Genomic DNA, 27,007 nt, shown 5'->3' with positions numbered 1-27,007 from the left:
ACCAATTTGGTCCCTGTACCTGTCAGAGGCTTTCCTGTCATTCTTCTCACTGGCATTTCTGATGGAGCTTGAAATTAACATTTTTTTTGGCCTTATGCCTTATTTTATTTTGTTTTCTTGGTCTGGGTTTGTTTTCCTTCAGTGTTTTACCTTATATTTATCTGACAAGTAAGCACAACTCTGGAAACATTGTATCCTTAACTAATGTTATAGAACAAAACAGGAGACATATAAAATATTAATATTCAAATTTCTCCCATGAATGACAACATATTTCAAAGAAAGGTCAAGATACAGGTTTAGGTTTGGGAGGCAAAAAGATTCTTGACCTTGCACAGCATTATGTTTGAGAATAAACTATCCAAGAGTGTTTTAACGAGTATAGCTTCTAGATACTATAAGATTATTAGCACAAACCAACATGAACCTATAACCTAAATGAAAAAGAGAATCTACTACAATGCTTCCAGAAGGATAAAAAAGATGCAAAATTCATAAAAATAAAAAATCTAAAAGGCTTCTTCTCTGCAATTATGGTTATGATAGAATTGGCACAGCATGGTTTTAACCACATAGAAGATTAATATTTATTTTCAACAAATGTAGCCAGAAAAGTGTTATTTTATTTCCTCTTTTTTTTTCCACTGGGAGCATGCTGATTGAAATGCGTTCATTTATGTGAGCTGACAGCTACACCAAACTACATTGAGAATATTTTTTATCTCTAATTAAATAAGAACTTAGCAACATCTGGTTTGCCACAATTACCCAAATCTATTCCAAATAAGTTTTTTAATATGTTTTACGTCATACTGTATTTAACAGTTCTTTTCAACCCAACATTCAAAAAAAACAATTTAATTATGGAAGATAGTGTTAATTCCAATAAAAGACTCAAAAATGTATGGAAAAAAATGTTAATTCACTTTTAAAGATGTTGGGACTATAAGTTTGATTAGCCAGAACAATAACTTAAGGATTTTTATGCTCTTTCGAAAAGTCCTTTCAGCTGTCAAGAAAGGTTTAACATTGTATCTTCTCTACATACTATAATTAGAGAACAGAGAATTTCTTATATTGAAACAGCAGTTCCTCAAGAGGACACAAATACTGACATCATCATACAAGAGGACATTTGAGAGCAAGTTCTCACAAGCCAAGTGCAAAGGGCACCAAGTCCTAGTTCGTACACATCTGAAATTGTTTCCAGAACACCTGGCTTCATTATAGTTTTGAAAACTACTTTTATTGTGTATGTTAATAATTTTTCTTGAAAACAGTCAATAAATTTGCTGAATATCATGTATTATTCTTCACTGCATTATATGTGTTTATAAAACTGAACTCCATTCAACATGAAATTCATTCAAGATAAAGGACTCTGAGCTCATACTCTGTATGTAACATGCTTTTTTCTGATGGTCATAGTATTTTTTTTAATTGTCTCTTTTAATATAAGTAATTTTCTGCAAGTCCTAAAAGTAGTGGATTAGGAGGTAATGCACATTGAGAAAAAGGGAAGACTCAGTGTGACCTGAAATTGCTTATAATCTATGTATATGCCTACAGAATGTATGAAAAATAAGTAATAAAGGCATTTCTGGCATTCTTATCTGAAAGTGCCTGTAAGTGTTCTGGCTTCCATTTGTATTTCACAAATTGCAGATAACCATTCCTTTCGGAATATACCGGAGATAAAAAAAAAAGATAGTACGGTGTGGACACAAAGTAACATGACAAAATGATTCCAGATGGACGGCCTTGAAGGTTGAAGGAAACATAAAATGTGGCATTAATCTGACAAAAAGTTGGGGAGCAAAGGAAAAAAAGAGATGGATTGAATCATTGTTTTCCACTCTTCCTTATGTGGAACAAGGGTGAAAGCACCTGTTTTTCTCATCTGACTCTTATAATGAAAATGACCAAAAGTCACATACCAGTATGTACTGCATAGCAGTTCCAAGGTTTAGGCTCAAGTTGATCTCATCCTAAATTTCATAGTCAAAATTACTAAGAGTCATTAACAGAGCCAAGTTATTAGCATCTGTGCTAGTAATGTTTTAAATCGTACAAGATGCATTTCATGCACAATGTTTTATGTAACATATTCCATCCCATCATTAAAAACAACCAGGCTATCAACATAAAACACAGACCTCGGTCCCAGCCTTTGGTGAATTTGTACTTGCATAGAGGTGTAAAACAAGAAGAGAAATAATCAAGACCCACAGCAGAATGTTATAATCCCATAGGAGATCTATAACAAAGGGCCACAGGGAATTAGAGGGCAGGATGCAAGAAGGAAATAAAATAGTGCAACTATTAATGGAAAACGTAAAAGTAAAAAAATGTCTTAGACTTTGTTAAGTAATACCATCAACTTTCTACATTTGTCATTGAGACCAAAGGACCACAGTCGCACCTATAGAAACATTTGCTACCATCTTCTCATATATGATTAAAACAGGGGTTGTTTCAAATCACTTCAGTAATGAGGATTTATAAGTAACTCATTTGGAACAAAAGGAAAGAACTTTATAGTCTGCACCCTCTTAACTAAATTAAATGTAGTTCCAACATCTGACTGCCTGATTTCTACGCAGCATTTAAAATACAAACAGAATAAACTCTAGTCATGTGTATTATAGGTCTCCAAGGAATAGGTTTACACTTTAAGGTAAAAAACAAGTTAGATTAAACAAATGCAGCATTACAACAGTATATCAATAGGTAGATCATTAAACATTAACAAGTTTGGGCAAGGTCATTTCAACAATGATCACTATCACTTAGCTCCTCCATATCTTTACAATGAAATTAAGGGTAGAATACATCAGAGTCGACCTGATAAAAGGATATTATTTAATACGAACCCCTTCTTTATGCATGAATCGGCTGAGGCCAGAAAGAGGAAAGCTCTGTCCTTCACTCCCAGCTGGGAAGGGGCACAGAGGGGCTCAGGCACTCATCTAACTGGACTCTCCTCATCCCCAACTGATGCCTCCTCCAATTACATCTATACAGAACAGCTAACATGATCTCTGTAAAATGAAAATCTGATCTTATCACTGCCCTGCTGAAAACCTTTAATGACTTCCCATTGCTCCTAAGATAAAGTCCAAAACAATTAACCTTAAAAAAAAACAGTACAAATTCTACTCCCATTGACTTCCCTAGCCAGATTTCACACCATGTCCTCTCTCAATCCTTTCATTCTAACTATGGGATGTTCTCTGAGTTCCGCACTTGAACCAAGCTCGTTCTTACCCTAGGCCCTGAGACAGATTTCGTTCTCTGTCTGCTTGGCTGATTCTTACATATTCTCCAGGCTTGGCAGGATGAGAAAACCTTTCCTCTGGAATGCCTGAGATCCCAGAGTCAAATGTTCTCATAAAACTCATTATGTCCCTTTTCTAATAACTAACACAATTATTACATATTTTGGACATAGGAAGCACGCAATAAGTATTTGTTGCTAAATGCATGAAAAAGATGAGTGATTTCAAATTTACTCTTATTATACTACTTTCCGGTATTAAAAATTTTGTTCCAGTAAGACAGTTTGCTTAAACCACACTAATCATTTTGCCCAAATTCTTGAATATCATTTCTTTTCTAGAACATAATTTACCATCATTTAATTAATATTAAATGATTTACTCTAAATAATAATGACATCAGTTTTACCATGACATGCTATGGAAAACCTCCCAAAAATTCAAATAATAAATTTAATTGAATAATTCTGTCTCTACTAAATGAAAATACTACAATTCTCTTATTGATTGCTTTCCAGATCGATATTTTGCTATACTCTCCTTTGACGAGAGTCATAATCATAGCACTGCCAAGTTCAGCATCATTATACCTAAAGAATCCCTGCATTTCTACAGAGTTCCTCAGGACCAAAAGACACCAGACACTCAATAAGCCAGTGGCGATGGGAAAAGTTAGAATAAGGATTAACAGAAACCAGCTTTCTGGACCAAAACTCCTTCTCAGTCACAAACACAGATGTATATCCAAAGCTAAACTAAGAAATCTTTGGTTTCTATTATTTATATAAATCTTAAGAATTCTCCTCATTTCAATCTACAATGTCTGGTCATTCTTATGGCCAACAGTTAAGTTTATCTTATGACATTCTGAAATTTAATATTACAGGCAGGAACTGATATTCAAACCTTCTCTATGTTGATTCACTTTCTCTGTAAAATGAAAAATAAGGCGTGTTGTTCCTATTGCCAAATCAAGGCAACTACGCTCAATTTTCTTCCCTTTGCTCAGCTCCATTAACTTCCTTCACTGGAACATGCTTGGAACTGGGATCAGCTTTTGTGATGACAGAATTTGAAGGGAGCAGTGAACCAGCACATTCTCTAGGGCCGCCTACTCAACCTTCGGATCTCAGTTCAAATGTTATTTGATCTGGGATGTATTTTCATATCCCACTCACCCTCCAACTCAGACAAGGTGTGGTCCTGCTGCCGTGATACTCACAGCATCCTGGACTTGACCTCTGTCACACTTACCACAATTTTAACTAAATAACTAATGATACATACATTGCTTATTAGCTCTGTATTTCCATGACTTTGCAAGTCCTATTAAATCAGAGGCTCCTTCTGCCATGCTGTGTTCCATATCCCCATCATCCTACAGACACTTGGTGCTAACGAATACATAGTGAATGACAAAATTAATGACTCAGTGAAGCTGGTGTTTAGGGAACTGCAGAAACGAGCAGAACAATTTAGAGGCACATTTAGGAGAGGATTCCAGTTTCAACAAATCAAAACGGTAACACAAACATTCTATAAAAGCTATCAGTGAGCTATATGTTTTATGTATATTATCTCATATAATACAATAACTCCGAAAGGTAGTATTTATACTCCCATTTTACACATAAGGAAACTGAGGCACAGAGAGGCTAAGGAACTTTTGCCAGGGTCACACAGAGAGAGGGTTAGAAATCATGCATTTCTGACTCTCAAGCTGATGCTCGCTTTCTAATTTCCTTTTTGTTGCTTAATAATATACATTTTATTCTGTATGTTGTATTTCTCTACATGTATGTTTATGACTTTCAGTAAAAATCATTTAATGTAGAACTAAATGCAAGTTAGTTCTTAATCCTTAAAACAAAATGTCATAATTCTATGTAAGTAAATTCACCTTAAAAAAAGGAAAGTAAGTACTCAGTATTCAATGAATATACTTCTGCTTTATAAATGAAAGGATGTTATCATTGTTTTGACCTAAGATAAGTAGCACCATTGAACCAAAACCCTAGGAGTAGAATTTACTTGATGTCTAAACATAAGGCAAAGAAAGCTGATATAAGGAACTACATAAAATCCCATATTGTTAGAAAACAAAAGACTTATTAGTACCCTTAATAGTAGACATATGTAATATAGAGAAATGTGAGAGAAGCTTTATTAGAACCTTAATGCTTTTAAAGATTGTAAAATAATTTTGTGTCAATTTCTTTTCAAACCTTCACAAAAAAAGAGGTCTAACCTATTTTGATTGTTAAAATATGCTATTACCACATGCACTACTGTACCCTAAGTCTGTAAGAAGGATGTGTTATGGAAATTTTTATAAAGGTGACTGCCTACTAATTTAAAAATTTTTGAAAAGATAAACTTTCAAGCAGAGATATTCTATCACAATGAGCTTTACCTTTTTATTATCTCCTAGCTGTTTTAGAGAGAAAGGACCCAAGTCTTACCCCCTATTTACGTAAGGAACTAAAGAGGTTATTTGATCAATGTGATACAGCCACTTAGAGACAATGTCAGGCCTGAAATCAGAAAAGGGGGCCTTCAAGGGCAAGACAAATCCCTTGAAAGAAGACAACAGAAGCTATTACCCAACCATGTCACTTGAGCAAGTAACAATTTTGACAATTTTATTTTTATTTTTATTTTTATTTTTATGGTGATAAGAACACAACATGAGATCTACCCGCTTAACAGATTTATGAGTGTACGATACATTACTGTTAACCACAGGAACAGTATTATAGAGCAGATTTCTGGAAAGTCCTCATCTTGCATAAATGAAACTTTATCTCCCTTGATTAGCTAATGAGAAATTTTTTTGTTTGTAATATTTTCTTAAGAAATGACTGTGTGCCTTTTAAGATGCCTTCAAGGCCTTTATTATTCGACATGCAGGTGCAGAGCAATGTTCAATGGCACTTGAATTTATCTTGCAACAGTAACTTCAAAAATTGCTTTCACATTCAGTGGTTTCTTCCTGGACCATAAAGCATATTCATGCAGCTATACACTCATTTATTAATCAACCATTAAACTGTTCTATAAGTATGTTCTGATGCAGATTTAAAGAAAATATAGAAAGGGGGGTGAAAATAGACTCCAAATCTGAATGCTGAAAATATTAAATATGTCTTTATTACTGGAAAAAGTCACAAAGATGGTGTTTAAAATAGAGCTGTTAGTATCTCTGATTGAAGAATAAATTAATTAAATCCATTTCAGTAGGTACTGCATTACTGTAAAGATGATAAGAAGTCACATTATACAACTGCTGTTTTTCTTTTCCATTGTCCTTATGAGTTACTAAACACCTCCTACATTGTACCTCACTCTGATCCCTACTTACAGATCTGTAGCTGACCTTATATTTAGCAAAACTTGGGTGCATATTTACTGATTACTAGCCATAAGGTTCTGTTTAGCTACTTTTCTTTACTGACCTCCCTCTTGTTCTATAGACAACCTTCACTTATGATACATGTGTTCATTAACAATTTACTCCTACTTTTTATACTTACATTTTGGGGTTGCCCAAACAATGCCCACCAGTATTCTTTTCCATAAGAGCTTTACTAAAGGACTTTAAGTTCATATTTCAGATGAATTTAAGAGATAAGAGGTTCATTCAGAGCAGAGAACTAAACTACGAAAGTTTATGGGCATATAAAGTGGATGGTGAACTTCTTAATTCTTCAAAAATCAATTTCATTGATTAGTTTTGTTTTAATATTATGTTAAATTCAAAGACATTAAGCACCACCCTATTTAAGTAGCCAGTAAATTTCATTTTTTACTCTTATTTCACTGACCTCAGCTTTTATACATTAATATCTATGACAGTAATTCTTAAGAATCACCAAACCATTGGTAAGTTACTAATCTTTACTAACTATACGTAACTGATTTAATTTCTGAAAATTTAAGAGGATCAGTTATACAAAGAGGACGATGATGCACATGAATCACTGTAACCAAGTAGTTAAGGTCAAACTAATTATTTGCTCCTAGTCCCAATAATTGTACTTGGACAACTCTGCTACAGAAATCACCAGAGGATGGGCCAAGCTTGACATTACTTATCTTTGCCAATATGACAATCCACATGAATAAGAAAAGTTTAAATAAATCGTAGCTATTCACATGATGATATATTTTACAATATTAAAAAGGATGCTTTCAAAAAATGACATGGGGAAATTGAAGAGAATTACAAAAAGTATATATGTATATGATATAAAATTTTACATCAATTTGTGCTATATAGAACAATTTGGTATATATAGTTTCGCCTCAATTCCCCCAAATCAAACATACATACCTAAAATACAAGTATATTACATGAATAAAATACATGGATAATCAAGTTAAAAATATGTGTGAAATAATATCTGTGAACAATGTGAGGTACCACTGTATTATGAAATATTGGATGACTTCTGTTTTAGTTCTATGTATCTCTATATTTCACAGTTATTCAACATGAGCAGAAAAACGATTAAATCACGATCATTCAAATGTAGAATAAGCTGCATTGGGAAGAATGAATGGGAATCAAAATTCTGCTCTTAGCAGCAGAAATTCCAGAATAACATCCACCAAGCTGAGAGAGAGTAGTAGGGAAGGAAATTAACACAGAAATATTAACACAAAGCAGATGGACTAGCATACTATCCTCTGAGAGTGATACTATGAATCCTTCATACAGACAGTTCATTCATTTGTAATAAAGTAGGCTAAGTTCTCGTTTACAAACCGAATGTTTTCTTTCATACCCCATTACTTTTTTGTTGTTGCTGTATCTCAACACCCCTATATTCGAGGAAGAGAACACACATACATACCAGTGCATCTCACTGTCATCCATTAATTCAAGAAAGGTCTCATTGAATAAATGTCTGCTCAGAGGCTCTAAGCAAATTTCATTTCTGAACACTACTGTTGGCAGCCCAGCAGGCTATTTCACCAAGATAAGATCACACATTTAATCAAATGCACCTAAAAAAAGGAATGCTCTCAAAGTTTGCTTAATAATGTCAAATCACAAAAACGCAATGTTGACAGCCTACTAGTTTTTAGTGCTCTCTATTTTTCAAGGATTTGCAACAATAAGGAAGGTCCATGGGACTTCTTCTAATTAAGATTTCTTTCTACTAACCTTTAAACATTTACCAAATTATCTTCTGCACTGCTATTTATATTGGGTTGGTATGAAACAAAAATGAAAAGTCAATACAATTTTCTGTTTTGAATAAAGAAAAATAAGAAACAATAAATTCAGGAGGTGTCCCACCTTATACAGCTAATACCTCTAATGCACCATTTTACTTCGGCTGGTCAAGTCTCAGCACAAAACACTACCCAGACTCTAGTTTTTGTAACAATGGGTCCATATTAAATGTCTGTCATTTGAATAATGTTATTACTGGAGAGATTGAAGTACATTTTCACTGGATTCTTTAGACAGCTTTAAAGTTATCCATACTCAATTATTTGAAATATCCTACTTAATGTACTTTTGAGAATTCTGCATCTTCGCATAAAATTAATTTGAATAAACATATATACCTACCAGTAACATGACATCACAGGTACACTAGAAAGAGTAAAATAATGAGATGTTTCAGATAGATGGATTCATATCTACAAATGCATTGTTTCTACTTTTGCTTCTATTTGCATTTATTTTATGCTGAATTTACTCTGACACAAAATGTTTCTGTTTCTTTAATTTCTTCTGGGATAACTTTTCCCTCTGTGCAACCTCCATCTCTGATTTAGAATCAATTTGCATTCTTTTTTTGTAAGAACCATCTCAATGTGTGGCTGGTGGAGCTCATACATGATTAATCCAAACATGAGCTCTATAGCCAACGGTATATCACAGGGGTTTTGTTCACCTGGAGGTAGTCAATGCCTAAATAATCCACATGTAAACCTGTAAGATTGGCATTATTTTCTGCCTTTTTTAGGCATGAGTAGCCAAAATTCAGCACTCTGCAGGCCACCAACCCTTTGTCCAGTGCCCTTCTGGCATTGTACAATGGCAACTCCAAGATCATATGATGGAATGCCATATGTTGCTTATGAAAATGTCATTTTTCAGATATTTGGTGGCTTCTCAGATATGCACAGCCTCCTTGATAATCTGGGCATCTTCATAGGTGTTTTTGAACCTGAAGATTTGAATCCCTTGATTTGCATGTTTTTGTTGGGTTCTGGGTCAAGTGAGTAAGAAACTATTTTCTATTATCTCTTTTGCTGCTTACAGGAAAAGAGTACAGCCATTTTTAATGGCTTTCCTAATCAATTCTTCTAATGGCTGGTCTGTCTCAGTTAACAAAGGATCACTGTAGCGGACACTCAGGTTTTATTGGGCCCTCTGTCTTTTTCTGTGTACAAGATCCCTCCCCTAACTGAGCCTTTCTTTCTTCAAGCTATTTTTCCATCCATAGAGGAACCACAATATCCTCACTGACTCTACTAAGCTGATGATAATAGATTGGTCTAAAACTGGGTACCTAATTCAGACTATGGCAAGAGGGAAAAAAATCCAGTAGGCAGAGGAAAGGAAAAGTGCATAGGGATAGGCGACTGGAACAGAATCCTAGTGGTATTCAAGGTAATTTTTTTTCTGATGCCTAGGTAAACCACCATCCTTCACCAAGATTCCTTAGGTGAGAAAAATAATAACCTCCCAATAAATTAATCATTTGGCCTAAAGATAGTTGGAATTATCTTTGCAATTAAAAGAGAAATAATGAATTACCCCTGATCTACTAAATATTTAAGTTGAATTTAAGTCCATATGACAACTGAGATGTTGCAGCATTTGGAATGACTGTAAAATAATATTTAACTCTCATACATAAGATTATTGGAAATTTACATGAAATTCCAATGAAAATGATTAAAGTTTAAAAATGATTGTGTTTTGTTTTAAAAGAAAATGATTGCCTAAGGTCTTCTTCCAAAGTCAAGTACAGTTAATAACATGATTAAAACTCAAGAGATTCAACAGTTAGAGTCAATACAAAGAAGTCTAGATATACACATGCCTCATGTAAACACAAAACTATTTCTCAATAGAGTCTTTGTCCACTCCTTGAAGTCATGATCAGTATTCTGAGTCAAGGTTCAGACAACCAACATCAGCCACTGACAAATCAAGAAAACTGAAAATTGGAATAAAACAAAAAGATATAAGTGTAAGCCAGTTGAGCCCTTCCATTCTTACCAGAAATAAAATCTCATACAAAAGATGACCAGCGGGACCAACTCCTCTTACTCGAAAGAATTTGGAAGAGTTTGGAGGAAAAGGAAAGGAGGTAAAAAAAAAAAAAAACAAGAGAGGGGACTGTTGAAAAAGCTCTTACAGGGTCAGCTGTCAATGGAATGCATTTTAGTATTCAGCTTATCCACCCAAGCAGAACATCAAAAACTGGGCTTGAGTCTCTCCCCCATTCTCACAGGCTCAGACCACTGTGGAGCTGCTGGGCTGCCTTGAATAGTAAGGCACTCTGCCTCTCTGGGATGCATAAACACCAACACAAGCTGATGAAACAGAGGGGGGTGTCATTTCTACTTGACTTCCATTTTCTCAAATCTTTAAAACACTTAAGCCTGACACAATTTAGCAAGTCAGCTGTCCAATGTGCAGCCTATTTTTTCATTCCTTTTTACTACCTACCACGTTGCACATTCTTCATTTTAACAGAAATGCTGGGTAACAGCAGGTAAAACTCACACCACTTAGGAACTTTTCTTATCAGCAAATGTTGCTGACATACAGATGTTAATTCTGAAATTTGGACTTATTTATTACCCTTTCCATACTTGTAAGCCTTTAAGGCAACGTTGGGATCTGAATTTTAAGGGTTCATCTGCATTTATAGCACTCTTATGAGGACATGAATTTTGGGATCATGAAACTTTTAAAAGGATTAGAATCCTTAAATCTTAAAAGTTTATGATGACTTGATTTGGTGACAACATTGTAGAAAATTCTGATGCACTTAAAGAGCTGCTGACGCCATGTGAAAAGATGAACAGGAGTTTAACTTAAAATGTCTGAGGTTAAATTGCTACTTTCATTTTATATGTGATTTAAAGTCAGTCTTCAGGCACAGCACTTGGCGACTGTAAACAATATTTCCCCATCAGGATTATGATTTTTGGTGGGAAATTAGTAGCAGAGCATAACATTTTAAGATTAAGAGCTGAGAAATAGGTAGTTAACAAAATATTTAAAATAGGAGAGAGAGGGAAAATCATGGTAAAGACAAAAATATAAGTGAAACCTTTCTCAACTACTTAAAAAAATAAAGCTCACAGCTTTATCCTCACAGCTCATTGAGAACTCTTCAATTAATGAAACATTTGATTTAGCTAAATTTTATTGATAATGGTGGTTAAGGACATTTCTAATAATACTATGGCTCCTAATGACAGTTATCTTTCGTTAAATGCTGAATCCAAGAGGTACGTTTCTATTTACTTCCTATTTCTCACCCCGCACCAGCAATGTGGACGTCATTAGCTTTATTTTACAGATAGAAATGATAAAGATAGAGAGTTATGGAACCGGGATTATATTCGAGTGTCTCTCATCCCAAAGGCCATTTTTGAGACATTCATAAGTAGGGCAACCCTCAACAATGCCCATCTGAAGAGGAAAATTTTGATTCTACAAAATTTGTAGAATTTTCCTGTAAATCAGGATTAATCAAAACACTGGAAAAGATAAGTACTGCAGTACTAATTTCATTGTGACAGGTATAAGAGAGATTTTAGCCATGGATACATATAATCTACGAAGTTTTCAAATAGATGTGTAAGTACCATTCGGAAGTATTACAGTTCACCATTGAACTGAAGTGTCTAGCCAAACTAACCTCTATATGGGAGCTTCTGTTACTCATTAGGCATGTGACCACTCGCAAACAACCTGAACTGTAGCACATAATTACCCTGAGGATCCTTTTCCCTGAAAACAGCCTGTTGTGATGCTTAGATAGTGATTAACAGACTGAGAGTGCAGGGAGTCGTCTTGATATCACTTCAGAAAAGTGATTTCCTCCCTAATAATTCCCAGGATACATAAATATTCAATAAGGGTCTTTGAAATCTAGTTTTAATTGGGCATTTATACTCTACCCAACTGCAAACTTAGCCCAAGCCAGGAAAGGTGTTTTATTAATTCATAGTACAAAAAAATCCCAATAACTCTTCATCAGTTTTAAAGTAGGAGGGTAAAATAAAGCCAAGATTATCATTTATAAGAAAATTTCAAATTTAATAGCACTGTAAGCAATGAAGTGCAACATAACTACCTGTCTGAATCACATGGGGAGTTGACCAATGTTTCTTGGGGCCCTCATGAGACCTAATAAATAATACTGATAATAATAATAGTAAAAACAGCAAATGCTTGCAAATGTATTATGTGCCCAGAACTATTTGGAGCACTTTGCATATATTTTTTCCCATTAAATCTATACAACCACCTATGAATTAGGTACAACTGTGATATTGATTAAAGCATATCGGGAAATTGAGGCCTAGAAGATCTCATATCTTACCTAAAGTCAAGTAATTTATCAAACCTAGTCAAACACACCACAGAGTTCCTTTTCTTCACCACACCATTCTGCCTCTGAGATACTAGAATATCAAGACCTGGGGCGTAGATTTTAAAGTTTCCCAGTAGCTCCTTTGCTCCTGGGAGGATATCATGCTGGAGACCTGGCAGAACTTTGGAGTTTCAGTTTCACTAACTGAGCACCCACACGGTTAAAGACAAGCTTTCAATGCTGGGAAGAAACTAATGAAAATGACAGGCAGTAAAATTTCCAACCTGCTTGCGTCTTTTTAAAACTTGAACAATGCCCTTGTTTTCTCATCTTAGATGGCTTCTTATATGGATAAATGGGGTGACCTATGTGAGTACAAGGAGACAGGTCTTGGAAAGTCAGTGTCACTGGTTCTCCGACTTCCCGGTCTCAAGACCATTTTACAGGGGTAGAAAATGATGACCTAAAGCAATCTGGATTATGTTGCTTGTAACTATCAATATTTATGGATTCCTAGTTAAACTGAGAAAATTTTAAGCGTGTTGTACGCCATCAGAGCAATGATGTCATCGCACATCATGTACCTTCTGGAAAACTCCACTGCTCACTTGGTAAAGTAGGAGAGCGAACGGCCAGTAACACATTAGCATTATTTTGGCAATGTCTTCCCTTAACAGGCCTGAAAAGGTTTTAGGGACCCATACATTTCCCCAGAACACACACTGAGAAGAGAGAATAATCTGCTCTCCAAAATAATGGACACGAGAGTTTTACCAAACAAAACTCTTGCATGACTTATTTTTCCATCCCTGTGAAAATTTGCATGATAAATAAGATTACCACCAACAATATTCACTTGTAACCCTTGAATAATATAGATAAAATATTAACTTCTAATGCATGTAAGTACTCTCTCATGAAGAAATTTTAATGTTAAATCCTTGTTTCCAGTGTCAACACCACATGAACAGGACATACATTATTAAGATCGATAGAATCTGTCATGACCAGCTTTAAGAAGAACTCTCCCCTTTCACCCACTCCCCCTAAAACAGTAAAGAAGTTCAATTAATTCGGAGCAGAACAGCTAATGTTTAAATATATTTTGCATTTGTGAATGTGGAAACACACTTAAACACACATTCTTAAAAAAAATACACCTGGCTATTTCTGCAGAAGTAGAATGAATAGTTAGATGAGGGCAATGACATTTACACAGTTGGGGGAAATATGCACATCTTAGGACTCATAGTTGCTATCAAGAGGCCAACTTACCTACCTTCTCAAACAGGCCAATAAAATCCAATGTCAAAATCACAATGAATGAAAAATCTGGGTTTTTCTCCCCACTGATGAACAACTCCCTAACTACACACAAACACACACAAGATAACAAAGGGGAAATGTCAGAAGGACCTTACTCATATTTGAATGTTGTACATTTTATTATAAAATATGGTATACTATAAAGAAATGCATTTGCATAATAGAAAAAGACATCATTGCAATTGTAATCTAAGTATAAATATGTCCTTGAAGGCAAACAAATGCTAAATTACAATACAGCTTCTGTCTATGTGAGCAAGTGCCTATTTTGAATGTAATGCAAATCTAAGAAATCAAAGGGAAAATAGCCATTTGCAAAATTTAAGGAAAGAGCCTCTCCCTGTAAGTCCAATTGCTCTAGCCATTCATACCATGCTAAATTAAGGCTGCAGAGCATTTCTCAAAATCATTCTTTGTTCTCAAATATAAAAATCACAACCGGTTTTCCTGAATTCGAGGCAAAAATGTTCCACTTTTAACAGTAGCTGTCATTCCTACTCAGCAGCCCTTTTCAAAGACAGTTTCAGCCAGCGGTTAAAGTGGTCCCAATAAAACCTGAAAAACAATTCAGTTTAGCATTACATATATTATTTGACGAACATCAATCCTTTTGACTTTACAGCCTTTTTTATTTTCTATTTAGGGTCTCCTTGGCTATAGTTCCCAAGGAATCAAAGGTAAATCAAGTTCATCAAAATGTTGCCTGTTCTAATGACCAGAACCAATGCCAGGCACGGTAGCTGCAGCCAGTAAATCTCATACTATTATTTGCAGTGAACAGGAATATTTAACTCTCCAAAATGTAAGAAGATCATTATAAAGAAAATCATTCCTAAAAGATCCTCCATGCATATTGTGAGGAGAGCTCCCAATATAAAAGATAATCAGACGAAACAACTTGAAATGAGACATCAAAAGCACTTATCCTTCAGGCAAATCACATGTTGGCTTATCACTCCTCCAGCCAAGGATGCCTGATGCATCCTAACATATCTGTCTAAAAAAATGTAAATAGTTCACGTCAACCTTTATACTAATCATTCGTCGTACCCAGAGTTCATAGAAATAGTCCAGTTAACCATATCCACCAATGGGGCAGGTTCTTGGACATTTAGTGATAAAGAACTGCTATGGAATGGCATTCAAGCTCTCTGACACGTTCACCTTCAGCTTAAGAGAGCACAATACATGGACAGACACTGTTCTAATGACATCAGGACCTGTGGAATGTACGACTGCTAGGAAACATGCTGCTAGGAAACAAAGAACAGATCTGATCAAATCTTCCAATAGAAGGACTTGGAATCAGGACGATTAGATCTTCTAAAATGAGAGGACAAGTATTCTTTAATCTTCAGAAATATTTGCAAGTGAAAAGAGTTTAACACATACTCTCTAGAAATGAAACAAATACTAAGCTAGATTCTCATGAATTAAATCACAATTCTCTAAGTTTTCTTTTAAGATGACCATCACTAGCAATATCTCATAAAAATACAACTTAATCAAAATCAGGTATCAGTGATTCAATATTCCTTTTCTTTTTCATCCTAAGCTTTTTCAAAAAGTCAAGATGTTAAAAGATACAAACCTAGGAATTATAGTACCTGGAAACAAAGTACCCTTTTACATTTACAGTGCTACACTTTTAAAATAACACAAAACACAGCCATTGGCAACAAACACAGGAGAAATCAGAGGTAACCTACAAGTAAGGAATTGAGTCTTTATCGTTTTAACCGAAAAGCAGTTTCAACTTTTGGAACTGTTTATGTTTGTATATTTTTAACCCTTGCTTTGGTTACTGAAAAAAAAAAAAGTCAGGATGAAACAAGGCTGAGAGATATGTCAATGCAAATATCTTTTTAACTCCTACACAAATTATCTGCAAACCTTTTTTCTTTTGATGATACTATAAAAGAGTTGACAAGTCTGTCTGTAATCCCTGTACATGCAAACTGGGTGCCAGGAACTCCAGGTCATTTGGTGTCATTACAGACTGAAAAATGTGCCAGGAAAATCTGGCTAAATTCTATCTAATCTCATAGGGGAATAAAGAACATTCTCCAATCAAGAAATGACTAAAGAAGTGTTTCTTTGCAGCGTCTAAAATGAAATTCTTTAACTAGTGCCGCTAGACCACATGACACTAAATTCGCCTATTTACTTCAGAGCAAAACCCAGGAGGCAATCTTTCCTTCCTGCCACAGTCTATGCCTCTCATTTCCCCAGCAGCTGTCTGGAAGGATGTAAAATCAGAGGTGCAAGCCTTATACTTCCTAATGAGTAATCCACCCAGGAAGGTAAACACAACAGACTCCAGTAGGTCCGGGTGTACAGAACACCGTTGTTTACAATGTGCGCGAACTACCGCAGGCAGGATCACATACTTGCACGGGAGGAGACACCCAGAGGTGGCTCCCATGCCTCGAGTTCGCCCAACGGCTGTGATATCTCTGATCATAAATAAAGCAGGGAATGTATCTATCCGAGCGAGGAAAGTGGCCAGAGAATTCCAGGGACCAGGGGTTGTGCTGGCTTCACTCGATTGTTTCAATCTTCCAGAGAGATGACTACACTGTCCCTTGGTCCTCACAAGGGCCAATCTGAGGCGCGAGGAGCGCTGCACCAGAGACACGCGCCACACGCATCTCGTGGAGGTGCTCCTCACCGGGGGAAAGGGGACGACGTGAGGCTTCCCCGCAAACCCTATTGGCCCCCGCGGCCTCCTTAAATCAGATTTTCCAGTTAAGCAGATCCTAGGCGACTTGGATAAGCAGGCTCTGCCATCCCCGCAAATATCTCCCGGCCATCCCCAGAGCGTAGGAACACACACTCACTCACACACACATACACACACACACACACACACGCACACGCGGTACCGTTGCCAACTAATCCTGGTAGGGAGGTCGCCCCCCATACACGCCCACCCATACTGCGGGGGGCGGGGGGGGCTGGCACACTTGGCTTCCCTGAGCTCCAGTGGAGGGGGCGCAGTAGCACCCTCGCTCCGAGGCAGCCCGAAGCCTCCCCTTCTCCGGTGAGGAGCTCCGGGGATCCTGCCCTCCTACCTGTAACCTAGCCGACCGCGGCCACCAATGCTCTGCCCACCCCGCCCCGCTCCCCGGCCACCTGGGTTCCTGCAACATCCCCACCCACCCTAACCCGTGCACACTCCCAATACCGCGCCGCCCTGGACCACCCAAGAAAGTGGCACCTTTCTCCAACCAGAACGCCTAACGAAGCCCGGACAAGCAGGTCTAAGCCAAACTGCCGTGAAGGGGACACAACGGGCGGAGTGAAGGGAGGCATCTCCGCTTCACGACTCAGGGGCGCGACCTGGGCAAACGCGGCCACCACAGATGCTCCAGGCAGATGTCTAGGGAGGAGCGCGGCTCGCTCGCCATCCCGTCCTCCCCGTCACCCCAGAGCCCAGCTTCTCACCCCGGGTCTATCGGTCCTCTAGCCTGCGCTCGCCTCCAGCAGCACCGGCTCCGGGCAGGCGGAGAGAAGGCGCCCCCTGGTCTGCCTTCAGCCCCCTCCAGAGGATGACACTGGGGTGAGAGAGGAGGGAAAATTCCCAGGGTGGATGCCGTTCCTATTCCCCAGCGTTTCGGACTGCGAATGCACCGGGTCTGCTCTCCCCTTCATCCCGCTTGGCCGCCAATCGCCCAAGAGCTGGAAAAACCTCAAACCAGCGCCAAACACCAGCGCCCACCAACCAAAAGGCTCCCTTCCCAACCCACATCACAGTGGGATGAGTGTGTGTGCGGGCGAGTGTGTGAGTGGCAGAGTGAGTGTGCGTGAATCCCGCACCACCACCCCGGGTGCCCGCCCCGCGGACGCCGGCCACCACTATTCGGAAGTAGGAATAAATTACCTTTCGCAGCCGCCGGCTCCTGAGATCGTCCCATCAGTTGCTCAACAACCTGCAGCCGGGTGCAGTTTCCACAATCCAGCCAGGGAGCCCGGGGCAAAACACCGACCGGCCCCAGCGAAGACACCCCTACCACAGTCGGCAAAAGAATGAAAACCAAAGCGCAGAGAAGGCAGCGGGAGGGTGGAAACCCCAGCCAAGGAAACAACAAAAAGTCTCTCCTTCTCCCTTTCTTCTGTTACACAGCTACGGAGAAGGGGGGGTGGGGGGTGGGGGGGGAGAAGAACCAAATGCTTGTCTGCCTTTGCGTTTCCTGGCTTCACACTCACCGAGGGGGTAAAAACGGAGCCAAGAGAGAAGAGGGTTCAAATGTCTCTCCCAGTGCACAGTTGCACAACTTCGGAGTCCAGCTCTCCAGCAGCAGCCGAGGGACCCAGGCGGCAGCGATTAACATGCGGCAGTCGTAGTGGGACTGCTCTTCCTCCCGCTGCTGCTGCCGCTTATGGAAAGACGCTGCCGAAGAGACCAAAAATCTTCCACCATCCCCCCCAGCAGATCTTTAGATCCAGTTCTCCCAACCCCACCCCCTTCTCTTTCTTTTTCTTTTTCCTCGTCCTCCCCTTTAGGTCCGAGAGCAGGAGCGATGGAATAGGTAGGGGGAGCCGCAAGGGCGACGAGTGGCTTTTCCGCCAAATCCTCTTCCTTCTCCCTCTCCACTCGAGGTTTTCTCCACGCCAAGGGTCTCCTTTCGCTCCAGCAACCTGCGCCGAGAGCCGAAGCGAGGGCCACCAAACTCCTTCGCGGGTGCACAGCCGCGGCGCGCGGGGCGGAGCGGTCGCCCGGCCGCCGAGGGCTGCGTCCGGGTGGCCGCGGAGCCCGGAGCCCGGGAGTTCGCTGATTAGCTCGCCGGCAGGGCCGGGCAGCTGCGGGCATGTGGGTGCTTCATTGCGCGGCCCCGGGCTCCGCGCCGCCGCCTCTTCGGTTCTTTCTCTTCTTCGGCTCCCCGAGAACGAGCAAGGCTCCGGCGCTCTCCAGACACGCACACTCACACACGCGCACACGCGAGGGAGCTTCTGCCAAAGCAAACCGTGCAGCCGGCGCGCGCGCGCGCAATCGGAGAAAGAGGACGGAGGCAAAAAGAGAAGAAAGAAAGGGGAGGGGGCGAGTCACAGGCAGCGGCGGCGGCGGCGGCAGCGGCGGGAGCGGAGGCAGCGAGCAGTCCAGAAAAAGCCAGCAGCGGCGGCGGCGCCCACCCGGACCAGCGGCGGCATCTGCATCCCCGCTCCCGGGAACTGGGGCGAGCGGGGCCGGGCGAATAGGCGGCCGGGCGACGCTCCAGAAGCCGGTCGGGGCGCGGGCGCGCAGGGACCGTGCAGACCGCGCGCGCCGGGTGCAGCCGGGGCCGCAGCCAAGGCCGGAATGAGCCGCGGGCCGGCGAGCGCCGACGGTGCCCAGAGCCGGGAGGGGGCTCGTACCGGGGGAAGGGGTGGCAGGCAAAACCCGGATCTGGAGTAGTCCCCGGCTCCGCCGCGCAGGCTCCACCTAGCAGCTCGGTAAACGCTCGGAGGTGGGAAGGAGAGGGCTGCCACGAGAGGCTTCTCTTTCAGGGTTTGTCAAACAAAGGGTACTTCTCCCGGCGGCTTTGAGGCATCTCTCTCTCCCCGCTCCCCTCTCCCCAGCACCCCACCCGGTCCCCCGCCCCATTCCACTCCCCCTCTCTCCTCTTACTCTCCCACTCCACCCCAGGTGAGTAAACCACATCAGATTCTAAGTCCTGACAGCGTCTCTTTTTCCAGGTGCTAATTATTCTGTAATTCCATTAGGCAGGTACCGAGTCCCCTTGCGTTTTCTGCCTTTGGTCCATTTTATGTTCCTTCACACTTGCCCCAGTGTAGAAGTTCATTGCAAACGTTAAAGTATCCTTCTCTGATAATGAGATGTGGGGATCCCATAATTTTATTTCATAATATCAATAAAATTATCATAATGGACATAGAAAGGTACCGGTTCCAAAATAATACCTCCTGGTACAAGAAAAATCTGCTCAAGTTGGCTGAGTGACCTTGGTCAATTACTGAACCTCTGTGTCCCTGCTTTGTAAATGAGACGGTTAAGTAGGTAATTTCTAAGATATTTTCTTGCTCTAAAATTTGATGGTTTGAAATAGCTAAAGTGTTACTTTCTAAGTAAATTCTAGTTATGATTATGAGAGAAACTAAGCTTTATTATGAGTACCCAACAAGCAAATTATATCCAAATTGTAATGAAATGTATGTGTTCAGAATGATCCAGTACCCTTCCAGAGCTCTTAAGGAGGTGACTCAACTTCAGCAAATCTGAAAAACCTGAAACCTCATTAGAATTAACAGACCGTACCCAACACAAGTGACTATCAAAATCTCATTCATTCTTCAAAGCTCAGTCCCAGTGCCAAATGTTCCAAAAAAGCCTTTCTCACCAAACCAGATCAAAATAACCACCCCTTCCATTACATTTCTGTAGCACTTTGGTGATATCTCTACAATAGTCTCTATTTCATTCTGCCTTTTTCTTGTTCTTTTAAAACAGTTGCTTGTCTATATGCCTCCTCAGATTATAGGATCTTCCTTGAATGCAAATTCCAAATTTTAACAATCTATGTAGTATCTTATTATGCTGTATCCACAGTACTTTGCACAGTTTTTCTTTTTTTTTTTAATGGTAAGGGGTGTTAATGATGTTGAATTAAAACCAACTAGATTTTCTGTTAGGCTACTTGAATTTGCCTAACATAAGGCATCTATGAACTCATCTAAGTATTTAAAGAAAATATAAACTGACATTTGGAGTACTTGTTACTTAAATAATTTTGGAAAGAGGAGACTAGCCAGTTCTGACAAGAGGCTCTTATTCGTAAAAGATGCAAAATGAAGACTATTTAATTCATTTCTCAAATGGATATATCTAGAAAAGTATAAAATAATTGAATGTGGAAGAAAAGTGCTATGCAGATATTAAATGTCATAGAGGTAGCAGATGAAATATAAACAGAACCTATAGGCCAATTTTTTTAATCAACCTTATCACATTTTGACAAGTCTAAAATTCAAAGGGAATTAAAATTCAAAATGAAACTGATATATTTATCAAAATATGTAACATCAACTGAAAACTAATTATGCTAAGTTAAGTAATTAAATATGAAATGTGAACTGAAAAAGGAAGCATTTAAGTTAAATAAGTTATGGAAAGTATTCACCAAAGACAAGTCTAAAAAAATAATAATAAAAAGAAGAAAGAACCAAAAAAGAAGAAAATGAGTAACAATAACGGATGGTTAAAGAACAGCAGGGGGAAAAAGAAAGTGAGTTGTTTATAAGATTTAATCGAATGTTAAGACAGCAATTTTATAGTAACTACCTGTATTTTAGACTCAGACTTCATACTTTTAAATTATTTTTAATCTGTTGAGCTTAGTCTTTCATATTTACGATATAAAGTATTTCACTTTATTGCTAGTAAATCCTTTACTCTTGCCAATGTTTTTCTAAGGTAAACCTTACACAAAAATACAAGTAAATCCTGTGCTCTTTTCACTACACAACTATATTTAACAGCTTCTCAGGGACAAGGTAGCATCACAGATGTTTCAGAAAATATACTGTTCTATGTGGTAGCTTTGTGTGCTAGAGTGGTTTTTGAAAAAAGATGGCACTGTTCTCTTTAATTCCCTTAAATTGAAAAAAATCTATATTTACCACATGGAAAAGAACTCCCCAAATGCTTTAAAGCTGGATTTCCAATCAAATTGGATTACCAAAATTAAACCATTTTATTAGCCACCAAAATATCCTAACCAAAGAATTCTCTTCAAATAAAAAAAATACACTAAGATCTTCAACAGCATGAAAGTCAGGAAAAGAACATGGATAACCTGTTCAAATGAGTAATAAATATAAGGAAATATGTTCTGCCTATACAAATCCACTACAGAAATAAGTACAGAATCACCAATTCCATCATGTTTCGCCCATGAAATTAGCTGAAAAGTAACATGACCTAATACTAAACTCGAACAAAAGTATGCTGAGATAGGGATGCATAGGCTATTAATATACATTGACACAATTTGTATGGAAAGCAAGTTGACAATATGTATCAACTGCCTTATAGAATATATATGTTATCAATCTAATATTTCTATTTACAGATGTCCCGTTTACAGGGGGAAAAGAGGTATGGGTAAGAATTTTGTACAATGATCTACATCTCAGTCATAATTGTTATGTAAGGGAAGTGAGTATGTATGATACATAGATATTCAGAGTAATCTTGTTTTTGCCTACTCAGTAAAAGCTTTCTTATCTGAATAGAATTGATAGTTATTCAGTTAAAGCAGGGGAGTGGGTTAAGGCAAAAAAATATTTCTGAAATGATTGATACAGTCTATATTGACTAGAGTTTATTTGGCTGCAAGCAACAGAAACACAAAATAACAACCTGAATAAGTCAGAAGTTGATTTCTTGTTCAAGTGAGAGCCTAGCCATGGGTGATCCAGGACTGTCATGCCGCCCAAAGCAACACAAAGTGAACGTCTCCTTATCTTCTGGCTCAGCTGCCTATGGCCTTTTCTCCCAATTCTAATTCTAGCAATCGTGTCTACATGGCAGAAGCAAAGAGGCAAAGGGAGAGAGAAAGGCATACACCCAAGGACAGTTTCCTAAAGTCGCACATTCCTTTTCCCCTTTCATTTTATTCTCAGAAACGGTGAGGTGATAATGGCTACAAGGTTAATAGGAGAGGTTGACTATTCCAGGAAGTGATGTATCAAAAAATAAACAAGGATTTTTTTCATGATTTACCTCTTCCTCATGACTTAACATCATGTACCACCCTGGGTTGAGCTTGCATATGTTTGATTTTCAGTAACAAAATGAATGGCTAATGCAGACACTAGATAATGCCATCTTGATAGGAAAAAACCTTTAACCAGATGTAAATGTTTACAAGATTTTTAACTACTGAGCTTTTCCATCAAGAAAAATACCCTCTAATAACCAAGCAGCTATCAGCGGACCGTTTTATCTTCAATGTTACTGGTCCAAGATACACTGGCAAATCAAGGTAATAAGGGTTAAACCACCTCTGTAAAGAAGGCAAAAAGGCATAGTACTCAAATTCCAGTATGCCATGGCATATATAATTAGAATCCTAAACAATCTTGGGTTCGCTAGAATAATGACTCGAATATACTAGGAATAATGGCTCAAATATCAATTATATAGACAGTCAGGACATACTCACCTTCCCTGTTGTATAGCTTACTTCTAAGAACTACCCAGAGATGTTCTCTGTTCCCTGGAATATACATCAAAGGACCATTTATATGTGGACTCTAGTGAGCAAACTGAACTAACAAGCAAGATAGAGATACTCATAGAGAGCAGAATGACAGCTGCAAAAAGGAAAAAGGACTCATGCACATGGGCGGCAGTGTGGTGATTGCAAAGGGGAGGGAGGTGTAAGGGGGTTAAATGGTACTGGAAAAAAACACAATTAAAAAAATTTAATAAGACCATTTATAAAGATTGCAAAATTTTACCCAGAGATTACCTTTGCTAATTTTGTTATCACCTATTTTCTCCTTTGTTTAAGCAAGTCATGCTTATTGTTTTTTAATCCAAAAGAGGATCTGTATATTCCATATTAATGACCCAGAGGCTTACCTTATAGATCTAGCTAACACGAACCTAGATCTAGATTTTTTTAATGGCCTCTCCTAACTAAGTTGGTAGTGTTTTCCACGTCCTGACTTTTTTCTTCCCCATGGGAGCATCTCTCCTGAACTCTTTATCCTGATTTCTCTGTTTGTGTACATGCATGCCAGTTCTGAACAACTGTGAGAGAACAACATTTCGTCTTTTTTTCTTTTTCTGCAACTTTTCCAGCTTCGTTGTAGACCCATAATTAAATTACCTTTTATAACTCCAAAGTAGCTTCAACACCAAATGCTTTCAGCCACTTACTATAAATGTTAGCGATAGGACACTGGCTTTTGCAGAAGTACTCAGCACTCGCACAAGCATAGTGGACTTAAAAAGCGTCACATCACACTCTCTAGATTCTAGTCTCCAGAAATCTGAACATATTTCAAAACCCTACACTTCTCTTAAGGTCTCCCTCTTATGAAGGCAAATGTGCTTTTACTTTACATATGAAAGATCATGGTCAATCAGATATTGTCAATAATGACTTTCATAACCTGGAAAGGAAAGAAATAGACTATTCATTGTCTGTAAATTATTGTTGTTCCCCTGGGATTTGCTTCTCAGCCCTGCTCCTTTAAGACTATACCAGATACCAACAGTAGATAGATACCTGACTCACAAGTATTCCCCCTTCTCTGGGAGTGGTTCCTACACATACATGTGTGAGAAGGCTTTGTTTGTACTATTTGGCCTTGTCCTTGACCATGGTTGATTGATCCTGGCAAGGGCAGCTGACCCAAGCTTGGCTACTCAGAATCCTACCCCAAGATTTTTCAGACAATAGTATACAAAGGGTCTCCATACATCCCTGATGGTAGGAGAAGCTCAGTAGCTATTCATGGTTACATTTTCTACTATAGGGAGCTATGTAAACCTGACTTTGTAAAATATTTTCCTGAAAGATACAATCAGATTTTTAAAACACTGCTAGCCTTACTCAAAATATTCATTACTTTCACATCTCCCAAATAAGCTGGGCCTCTTCTCCCTGCTATATTAATTCAAGAATCTGAGGTAATTCACTTTCGATAGGAGACATGGACTATGCTATCACCAGAAGAACTTGCTTTAAACTACCCAGCAGAAGTGAACAGAATGCTAGTCTAAAGAAAGAAGCATAAACCACATGTTCAGACATGAGCCTAGATGAAATGCAGAGAGAGATTTTGATGGCTCTCTGGACCCTGGTTCTATTTCCTTCCTGACATCCAACTACATTTCTGTACTTAGATTCTGGAAAACAGTCTTGATATTATAGATCATTCTCCTTTATTGAGGAAGCCAACACAATATTGTAGTGGTTATCAACGGGTTTTGTCTGGTCATTTATCTCTTCCTACTTCTGGAAAAAGCAAATCTCTTCATTGAGTGACTTTTTGTCTTGACTTTCTATATTGGTAATGATCTATCCATTGTGGTATCCAAACCACAAAAGGAAAGGAAATGATGCAGGCGAAATTAAACACAGTAACCAGCTCCACCCCAGTGATTTGTTATAGATCTCCAGATAATGTAAGCCAGGCTAACTAGGCTTCAGCCCAGCCATTTTTTAATGACACTGGAATATAGATATTTCCCTCCTTTTTCAGTGTGTTTTAAAGTAGAAATTGTATAAATCTGACATATATATATGAACTATATAGATGAATAATATATATATATATATTCCCACATTGTCTCTCAGACATTTAACAAATAGAAAAAATACAATAATAATTTTCTCCTAGTTCATCTCACAAAATGGTGGAAAGAATAAACATATACAGGCCAAAAGCTTGGTATCCTCTTAGCTCAAGTTATTCAATATAGATTTAAATAAGATACGTTAGTTATACATATGTGAAATGTCATGAAATAAAACTCGAACTTTCTACTGCATCTCTAACATTCCTGCTGCACTTCTGCTTCTCCAACGATGAAGGTAATCCTGGAGCAGGACTCTAAACTACCGTTGAGGGGGCTGCTGTATTGGTATCTTTGCTCCTTTCAGACTAAGGAAGATTCCTCCATCTTTACAAAACACATTGCATTTGAGGTTGGCCAGAACGTGGGGAACAGAGAAAAGGGATAATTTCTCCTCATTTTATTTATAAGCCTGCATGACCCTTCTCACTTCTGCTCCTATTCCATTCATAAGAACTCAGTCTTCTGGCTACACCTCTCTGTCCAGGAGGCTGGCAAATGTAGTAGAGCTTTGGGTCCAGGAAGAAATTGATGTGAGTTTGGTAAACAACTATGCGGTTCTTGCCACTCACTCTTTTGGTGGTTCAGAAATAATGGTATATAAAAGAATATGCAGATTGTGTAGCCCAATCCCTGCCACATAATTGAAGGAATATTTAGGATCTGTGACACAGTACAAAGAGCTCAGGACATGAATTCATATTTTCAGTTTTCTCCTGATCACTAAATCATTGTGTTTTGGGAAGTCACTTGATATTTCTAGTCTTTATTTCCCCTATGGGTAAAAGTGACACATTAAAACATCTGTTCTACCTACCTGACAGGTTTATTGTGGCCACCAAATTAAGTATATTATAAATTTAGAAAGCTATTCAAATGAAAGATGCTTGCTAAGACAAACACACCCACACAGCAACCCCACATACACACACAAACTCCCATGGTCTCTACTCTGATTCCCATGTGTTCCCCACGCCATTTAAATCTGTCCTCTATAAATGCCATATCTTCCTTCCCATATGTGACGGCCCACCTTGTATATTCGTTCTCCCCAGGACTTAACTACTCATTTGCACCACTTGAAGAAGGCAGGTTGCTCACAGGAGTCCCTCAAGTATCACCCACACTCTGCTGAAGGTTGATTTCTTATTCGAGATTATGCTCCCTCCCTGGGAGTCAGCCCATATTTAACACTAGTCCTTCACAGGGTGCTTCCAAGGAGGCCCACTTGCTACTTGTAGATGACTCTAGATGAGTGCACTGCCTGAGGGCTCTACTGTAGTTTTACTTTTCTCTCCACCCAAGTCTGAGGACCTCATTTCCCCTCGTCCCCATGCCCACCTCTGTTGCTCCTGAGAGAACTCTGGGATGACCCTCCCTTTGGCAATTCTCTGTCTTAGAATCTGCTTCCCAGGACACTGGACCTAAGATCGTTTCCTGGTTCAAACCCGTGCTTTCACTGTAGTTTATTCTCAACACTCAGCCAGAAAGATGGTGTTCGGACAAAG

At 38.9% G+C, this 27,007-nt stretch overlaps 1 protein-coding gene across 12 annotated transcripts in view; it reads right to left on the bottom strand.

The window, feature by feature from the left end:
* ADGRL3 (adhesion G protein-coupled receptor L3) overlaps nt 1–19,473 on the bottom strand; it is a 770,297-nt gene extending 750,824 nt beyond the window's left edge. For 11 of the 12 annotated variants that reach the window (XM_053655016.1, XM_053655023.1, XM_053655022.1 and 8 more), the window contains exon 1: nt 18,072–19,473. The gene's annotated coding sequence lies outside the window, so the exon portion shown is untranslated. Of the gene's footprint in view, nt 1–17,635; nt 17,746–18,071 lie in introns of all 12 variants that reach the window. The other variant, XM_053655018.1, reaches the window with a different exon arrangement.
* Between the last annotated feature and the right edge of the window lie 7,534 nt (nt 19,474–27,007).

The sequence above is a fragment of the Artibeus jamaicensis genome, unplaced genomic scaffold (genome assembly GCF_021234435.1).
Source record: "Artibeus jamaicensis isolate MK-2021 breed Jamaican fruit bat unplaced genomic scaffold, CSHL_Jam_final contig_908, whole genome shotgun sequence".
NCBI lineage: Eukaryota > Metazoa > Chordata > Mammalia > Chiroptera > Phyllostomidae > Artibeus > Artibeus jamaicensis.
This window is presented reverse-complemented; position numbering and strand designations above follow the sequence as displayed.